Source organism: Monodon monoceros, unplaced genomic scaffold (genome assembly GCF_005190385.1).
Source record: "Monodon monoceros isolate NGI ecotype Baffin Bay Population unplaced genomic scaffold, NGI_Narwhal_1 Super_Scaffold_16, whole genome shotgun sequence".
Taxonomy (NCBI): Eukaryota; Metazoa; Chordata; class Mammalia; order Artiodactyla; family Monodontidae; genus Monodon; species Monodon monoceros.
Window position 1 is genome coordinate 93,210,594 of NW_021703772.1, and position 9,073 is coordinate 93,219,666.

At 36.8% G+C, this 9,073-nt stretch overlaps 1 non-coding gene across 1 annotated transcript; it reads left to right on the top strand.

Annotated features, from left to right (window-relative positions):
* The first annotated feature begins 5,431 nt into the window (after positions 1–5,431).
* Positions 5,432–5,504, top strand: TRNAG-UCC. The gene has a single exon. It is a non-coding gene; the product is annotated as a tRNA-Gly (tRNA).
* Positions 5,505–9,073: the final 3,569 nt, after the last annotated feature.

Consider the following 9,073-nt stretch of genomic DNA (forward strand, 5'->3'; position numbering starts at 1 on the left):
CAGGCCCCAGGGGATATTAATAGGAGTGAGTTCTCCCAGAGGTCCTCTTCTCAGCACCAAGACCTGGCTCCACCCAACTGCCTGCTAATTCCAGTGCTGGACATCTCAGGCCAAACAACCAGCAAGACAGGAGCCCAGCCCCCCCCCCCATCAAAAAAAAAATGAGACAACAAAAAAATATGTTACAGATGACAGAGCAAGGTAAAAACCTACAAGACCAAATAAATGAAGAGGAAATAGGCAACCTACCTGAAAAAGAATTCAGAGTAATGAGAGTAAAGATGATCCAACATCTCAGAAATAGAATGGAGGCATGGATCAAGAAAATACAAGAAATGTTTAACAAGGACCTAGAAGAACTAAAGAACAAACAAATAGTGATGACCAACACAATATCTGAAATGAAAAATACACTAGAAGGAATCAATAGCAGAATAACTGAGACAAGAAAGAATAAGTGAGCTGGAAGATAGAATGGTAGAAATAACTGCCAAGGAGCAGAATAAAGAAAAAAAGAAACAGTCTCAGAGACTTCTGGGACAACATTAAACACACCAACACTAGAATGATAGGATCCCAGAAGAAAAAGAGAAAGGGTCTGAGAAAATATTTGAAGAGATTATAGTCAAAACTTCCCTAACATGGGAAAGGAAATAGCCACCCAAGTCCAGGAAGCACAGAGTCCCATACAGGATAAACCCAAGAAGGAACACGCCAAGACATATTAATCAAAGTAACAAAAATTAAATTCAAAGAAAAAATATTAAAAGCAGCAAGGGAAAAGCAAAAAAACAACATACAAGGGAATCCACATGAGATTATCAGCTGATTTTTCAGCAGAAACTCTGCAGGCCAGAAGGGAGTGGAAGGGTATATTTAAAGTGTTGAAAGGGAAAAACCTATAACCAAGATTAATCTACCCAGCAAGGATCTCATTCACATTCGAGGGAGAAATCAAAAGCTTTACTGACAAGCAAAAGTTAAGAGAATTCAGCACCACCAAACCAGCTTTACAATAAATGCTAAGGAACTTCTCTAGGCGGGAAACGCAAGAGAAGAAAAAGACCTACAACAACAAGCCCAAAACAATTAAGAAAATGGTAATAGGAACATGCATATCAGTAATTACCTTAAATGTGAATGGATTAAATGCTCCAACCAAAAAAACACCAACCAAAAATACACAGACTGGCTGAATGGGTACAAAAACAAGACCCATATATATGCTGTCTATAAGAGACCAACTTCAAACCTACAAAAACAAACCTAAAGCAATTAAGAAAATGGTAATAGGAACATGCATATCAATAATTACCTTAAATGTGAATGGATTAAATGCTCCAACCAAAAAGACACAGACTGGCTGAATGGATACAAAAACAAGACCCATATATATGCTTTCTATAAGAGACCCACTTCAGACCTAGGGACACATTCAGACTAAAAGTGAGGGGATGGAAAAAGATATTCCATGCAAATGGAAATCAAAAGAAAGCTTGAGTAGCAATACTCATTATCAAATGAAATAGACTTTAAAATAAAGACTGTTATAATAGACAAGGACACTACATAATGATCAAGGGATCAATCCAAGAAGATATAACAATTATAAATATTTATGCACCCAACATAGGAACACTTCAATATATAAGGCAAATGCTAACAGCCATAAAAGGGGAAACCAACAGTAACACACTAATAGTAGGGGACTTTTAACACCCCACTTACACCAAAGGACAGATCATCCAGACAGAAAATTAATAAGGAAACACAAGCTTTAAATGACACAATAGACCAGATAGACTTAACTGATACTTACAGGACATTCCATCGGAAAGCAGAAGAATACACTTTCTTCTCAAGTGCACACGGAACATTCTCCAAGTTAGATCACATCTTGTGTCACAAATCAAGCCTCAGTAAATTTAAGAAAATTGAAATCTCGTCAAGCATCTTTTCCGACCACAATGCTATGAGATTAGAAATCAGTTACAGGAAAAAAAACTGTAAAAAACACAAATACATGGAGGGTAAACAATGCACTGCTAAATAACCAAGAGATCACTGAAGAAATCAAAGAGGAAATTAAAAAATACATAGAAACAAGTGACAATGAAATCATGACGACCCAAAACCTATGGAACACAGCAAAAGCAGTTCTAAGAGGGAAGTTTATAGCAATTCAGTCTCACCTCAAGAAACAAGAAAAATCTCAAATAAACAATCTTACCTTACACCTAAAGCAACTAGATAAAGAAGAACAAAGAAAACCCAAAGTTAGTAGAAGGAAAGAAATCATAAATATCAGAGCAGAAATAAAAAGAAATGAAAGAAACAATAGCAAAGATCAATAAAACTAAAAGTTGGTACTTTGAGAACATAGACAAAATTGATAAACCGTTAGCCAAACTCATCAAGAAAAAAAGGGAAAGAACTCAAATCAATACAATTAGAAATAAAAAAGGAGAAATTACAACTGACACCACAGAATTACGGAGGATGATGAAAGACTACTACAAGCAACTATATGCCAATAAAATGGACAACCTGGAAGAACAAATTCTTGGAAAGGTACAAACTTCCAAGACTGAACCAGGAAGGAAATACAAAATGTAAACAAATCGATCACAAGTAATGAAATTGAAACTGTAATTAAAAACCTTGCAACAAATGTCCAGGACCAGATGGCTTCACAGGTGAATTCTAGCAAACATTTAGTGAAGAGCTAACACCTATCCTTCTCAAACTCTTCCAAAAAATTGCAGACGGAGGAACTCTCCCAAACTCGCTCTACAAGACCACCATCACCCTGATACCAAAACCTGGCAAAGATATCACATAAAAAGAAAATTACAGCCCAATATCACTGATGAACATAGATGCAAAAATCCTCAATAAAATAATAGCAAACAGCACCCAACAACACATTAAAAGGATCACACACCATGATCAAGTGGGATTTACCCCAGGGATGCAAGGATTCTTCAATATATGCAAATCAATCAATGTGATACACCATATTAACAAGATGAAGAATAAGCCACATGATCACCTCAATAGAGGCAGAAAAAGCTTTTGAAAAAATTCAACACCCATTTATGATTAAAAAACTCCAGAAAGTGGGCATAGAGGGAAACTACCTCAACATAATAAAGGCCATATACAACAGACCCACAGCAAACATCATTCCCAGTAGTGAAAAACTGAAAGCATTTCCTCTAAGATCAGGAATAAGACAAGGATGTCCACTTTCGCCACTCTTATTCAACATAGTTTTGGAAGTCCTAGCCATGGCAATCAGAGAAGAAAAACAAATAAAAGGAATCCAAATTGGAAAAGAAGAAGTAAAACTGTCACTGTTTGCAGATGACATGACACTATACATAGAAAATCCTAAAGATGCCACCGGAAAATTACTGGAGCTAATCAATGAATTTGGTAAACTTGCAGGATACAAAATTAATGCACAGAAATCTCTTACATTTCTATATACTAATAACGAAAGATCAGAAAGAGAAATTAAGGAAACAATCCCAATTACCATTCCAACAAAATGAATAAAATACCTAGGAATAAAGCTACCTAAGGAGGCAAAAGACCTGTACTCAGAAAACTATAAGATACTGATGAAAGAAATCAAAGATGACACAAACAGATGGAGAGATATACCATGTTTTTGGATTGGAAGAATCAATATTGTGAAAATGACTATACTACCCAAAGCAATCTACAGATTCAATGCAATCCCTGTCAAATTACCAATGGCATTTTTCACAGAATTAGAACAAAAAATTTCACAATTTGTATGGAAACACAAAAGACCCCGAATAGCCAAAGCAAACTTGAGAAAGAAAAATGGAGCTGGAGGAATCAGGCTCCCTGACTTCAGATTATACTACAAAGCCACAGTAATCAAGACAGTATGGTACTGGCACAAAGACAGAAATATAGATCAATGGTACAGGACAGAAAGCCCAGAGATAAACCCATGCACCTATGGTCACCTAATCTATGACAAAGGAGGCAAGAATATACAATGGAGAAAAGACAGCCTCTTCGATAAATGGTACTGGAAAAACTGGAAAGCAACATGTAAAAGAATGAAATTAGAACACTCCCTAACCTCATACACAGAAATAAACTCAAAATGGATGAAAGACCTAAATGTAAGACCAGACACTATAAAACTCTTAGAGGAAAACATAGGCAGAACACTCTTTGACATAAATCCCAGCAAGTTCTTTTTTCATCCACCTCCTAGAGTAATGAAAATAAAAACAAAAATAAACAAATGGGACCTAATTAAACTTAAAGGCTTCTGCACAGCAAAGGAAACCATAAACAAGAGGAAAAGACAACCCTCAGAATGGGAGAAAATATTTGCAAATGAAGCAACTGACAAAGGATTAATCTCCAAAATATACAAATATCTCATGTAGCTCAATATCAAAAAGCTAACCACCCAATCAAAAAATGGGCAGAAGACCTAAGTAGACATTTTTCCAAAGAAGACATACAGATGGCCAAGAGGCACATGAAAAGATGCTCAACATCACCAATTATTAGCAAATGCAAATCAAAACTACAATGAGGTATCACCTCACACCGGTCAGAGTGACCATCACCAAAAAATCTACAAACAATAAATGCTGGAGATGGTGTGGAGAAAAGGGAACCCTCTTGCACTGTTGGTGGGAACGTAAATTGATACAGCCACTATGGAGAACAGTATGGAGGTTCCTTAAAAAACTAAAAATAGAACTACCATATGACCCAGCAATCCCACTACTGGGCATATACCCTGAGAAAACCATAATTCAAAAAGACATGTACCCCAATTTTCATTGCAGCAGTATTTGCCATAGCCAGGAAATAGCAACAACCTAAATGTCCATCAACAGATGAATGGATAAAGAAGGTGTGGTACATATACACAATGGAATATTACTCAGCCGTAAAAAGGAACGAAATTGGGTCATTTGTAGAGACGTGGATGGACCTAGAGACTGTCATACAGAGTGAAGTAAGTCAGAAAGAGAAAAACAAAAATATATTAACACACATATGTGGAATGCAGAAAAATGGTACAGATGAACCTATTTGCAAAGCAGAAATAGACACAGACATAGAGAACAAACATATGGACACCAAGGGGGGAAAGGGGGGTGGGATGAATTGGGAGATTGGGATTGACATATATACACTACTGTGTATAAAATAGATAACTAATGAGAATCTGCTGTACAGCACAGAGAACTCTACTCAATGCTCTGTGGTGACCTAAATAGGAAGGAACTCCAAAAAAAGAAGGGATATATGTATACATGTAGCTGATTCACTACATTGTACAGCAGAAACTAATACAACATGGCAAAGCAACTATACCCCAATAAAAAATAATAATAATAATAAACATTGATCTATCAGGAATTCCCTGGTGGTCCAGTGGTTAGGACTCTACTCTTCCACTGCAGGGGTCACAGGTTCAATCCCTGGTCAGGGAACTAAGATCCAGCATGCTGTGTGGTTCAGCCAATAAATAGATAGATAGATAGATAGATAGATAGATAGTTTTGGCCAATAAATAAATAGATAGATAGATAAATAAATATTGATCTAGCCAATTGACAATACTGCAGGGTATTCAACCCAAAGAAAACTGTATTTTCTTACTATCAAGACCACATGGATTTACACTTAATTTTTCTCTAAAATTCCTGTTACTCTTCATTCCTGCTGTTTCTTCAACTGGATTTTTTAAACAATTTGGTGTAGCAATGTGGAGTCAAAAAATGGCTGGAAAATAATTCTAAGTCTCAGATCTCCTCATCTGAACAGTGGAGTTAATGCCTACCTTGCAGAATTGTGAGGATTAAATGAGACACATAGGTAAAAGTTCTTTTACAGGTCCAAGATATAAATTGTATTCACTAAACAGGTATTGTTAATGCTAAGGGCAGGCACCTGGTCTTAACCTTTCTGTAGCCCCATATTCAGAGCTTGGTTCTTTGGGACACTAGTCCACCATCTTCTCCATCTGCTGGCTTTCCAAATAAAATCGCTATTCCTTGCTAGAACAACTTGTCTCTCGATTTATTGGCCTGTCATGCAGTGAGCAGTGCAAGCTTGGACTCAGCTCCCAGGTCAGCCAGGAGGCTTGCTGCTCATAGCCAGCCAGCCCTGGCTGGGGAACTTTGGGGGTAAGGTGCTAGCAGCTGCCAGGACCACTTGTCCTGAGGATCTTTCCTTCAAAATTCCCCGAAGTGACACCAGTTGCCCCAGTGTTTAGCAGTTGGAGCAAGGAATAGACCAACAGGCTTATTACAGTATAGTCTGCCTATATCCAATTGAAGTAGCCTTACATCCTTTCCAACCCATAGACCAAGTCCTCCTTAAAACCAGGAGAGAACAAGGGCCTGAACTTCAGCTGACTGAAAGAGGGACACATAATGTTACTTACCATGCACTCATCCGTTACGTTAGCTGGGCTCACAGGAAACATCCTGACCAGGCTCACCTGTGAATGGCTGCAGGAAGGAAGAAATTAGCATATCCCCTCCAGGACTTTACCACCTCCCCTTTTAGTATAAAAGAAGCCTGAATTCTAACTCAGGGAAGATGGTTCTTTGGGACACTAGTCCACCATCTTCTCAGTCTGCTGAGAAGACTTTGCAAATAAAGTCACTATTCCTTGCCCTACCCCTGCCCCCCAAAATGGTATGTGCCTGATATTAGTTATAAATTGGCTGGTTAATTTTGACAGTTCAGGAAAGAAGATGTTAATAATTAACCCAGGATAAAGAGGAGTTTTACACAGGAGTTTTATATTCACCTCTGACAGTGTATTGTATTCATTTAAATGTGAAAATGTGTAATATATTTAGTTAAAACACCAAAGTGTGACCCAAAGGCCTTCTTTAAAAATAAGCCATCTATAACAGGGAGCAAGAAAATGGGGACCTTACTCCTATAACCACAAGGAAGTGATTTCTTCCAAAAACCTGGGGAAGCTTCAAGGTAGATGCCTCTCCAAGGCATTTCAGAGGGTTTTCAGAGAAGAGGCCAGCTTGGTTGGTATCTTGATTTCAGCCTTATGAGACTCTAAGCAGAGCATCCATCCAAGCCCCCCAGATTTATGATCTACAGAATGGTGAGCTAACAAGTGGATGTTGTTTTAAGTCCCTAAATTTGTCATAATTTGTTATGTAATAGAAGAAAACTAATACACTAGCTGACTTGGATTCAAATCTTAGCTTTGTCCTTTCTTCAGTTTGTGATTGTGGACAAGTTACTTTATCTCTTTGTTTTCCCATCTGTAAATGGAGATAATAATGCACAGCCCAGAAAGTTGGTGGGAGGACTGGATTAGCTGCACTCGTGCTGGCACCTAGAAGCTGACACCTGCTACTTGTGAGGAAGAATCAGAATAGCCGAAAGAGTCCCCCAAACTGACCACCAGGTGGTGCCACCAAACAGGAACAGCTGAGTTTTCATTCTGAACGCCAAGCTGGACTAGGAAAGGGAAGCAGTAGGACAATGGGAGTGAGGCTGGCTCTTTATGACTGTTTACAACTCAGGTGTACAGAATCAAGAGAATTACAAAGGTAAACTGCAGAGAGCTGCTATGCAATATGTGCAGAAGTTATAAAATGTAATGATTTACTTAAAACCTGTGTCATTCCAAATGTATTTGAGGTAGTTTACAAAATAAAACCATATATCAAAATAATAATAAGTGAGAAAATTGGTGAAAAGAAAAGAAAGGAAAACCGGGGATATACAAACTGTGTGGTATTAAGATCTTTTACCCATGCTAAGGATGGTTTTTGACCTTCCCAGTAATCACTGAAAACAAGGACACAAGGACAGTATACAATTCACAGAGAAATTTGCTCAGAAAAAGCAGAGACCTGGGAGAGAGTCCTCATGTGGATCCTTACAAACCAGACACCACATCATATTGGGAAAGATTTCTTGGAAAATACACCACAGACATTTATAGTTCCTTCTTGATGTTTCTTTGTGTGTCTTTTGCATATTTTAAATTCAAATTTTAGTATTTTTCTTCATGATTTTTATGGGTTTGTTATACGATAAGAATAGCGTTTTGTCATATTTGTTGTCTATCATATTGCAACAAAAACACCGAAGAGTTAATATCACAAATGTATTTATTTAATTTTGTTTATATTTTGACATGAGTTTTAAATTTTTAGGTAGTCTAATATATAGATATATATTTTCTTATATATATGTGTGTGTAAGGAATATGTATACATATGTACACATATATTATACAATCTCCTATTACTTTATAGCTAGAATGCATTTTTCCACCTAGAAACCAGTTAAATTGCCTTTATTTTCTTCCAGTTTGTAATGGCTTAATTTTAAAAATTTCTGTTGCCTAAAGACTACTGAATTTCAAAACGCATCTGAGGTTCAGGCCAGCGTTCATAAGAACTGGAATGGGTAGTATTCCTTAAGCAAATAAAAGGAAACCTTTTCTAAGAAAAAAAAATTTTAATAAAAAATAAATTTAAAAAAATTAAAACAAGCCATCTAGGTAAGAGTTGTAGCCACCAGTTTGTGAAGTCTTGCCATTTTTTTAATATACTCTCTCTTCAAATCATTGTTTGTTTGTACCTTGATTAATTAAAATGAGCCAGACTCTTAATTGCTGCCCAGAAAGTTGGACTAGTGGCTGCTGCTGTTTTTCATAGATTAAGATGTCATTATGGAGGGAAGAGATATGGGAACATATGTATATGTATAACTGATTCACTTTGTTATAAAACAGAAACTAACACACCATTGTAAAGCAATTATACCCCAATAAAGATGTTAAAAAAATAAATAAATTTTTAAAAAAAAGATGTCATTATGTCCCTAGAGGAAGTAACTGCTCTACTTTCAATGTAGTCTTTACGGAACTCTTTTTCCGGATAACTTTTTAAAACCTTATCTCTTAAAGATGTTCAACTTCCCTAGCAATCAAATTGAAACACCAGTGAGATATCAAACTGGCAGTGATGATAAGACATGCTTATTGTTTGCAACAGGATGGAGAATT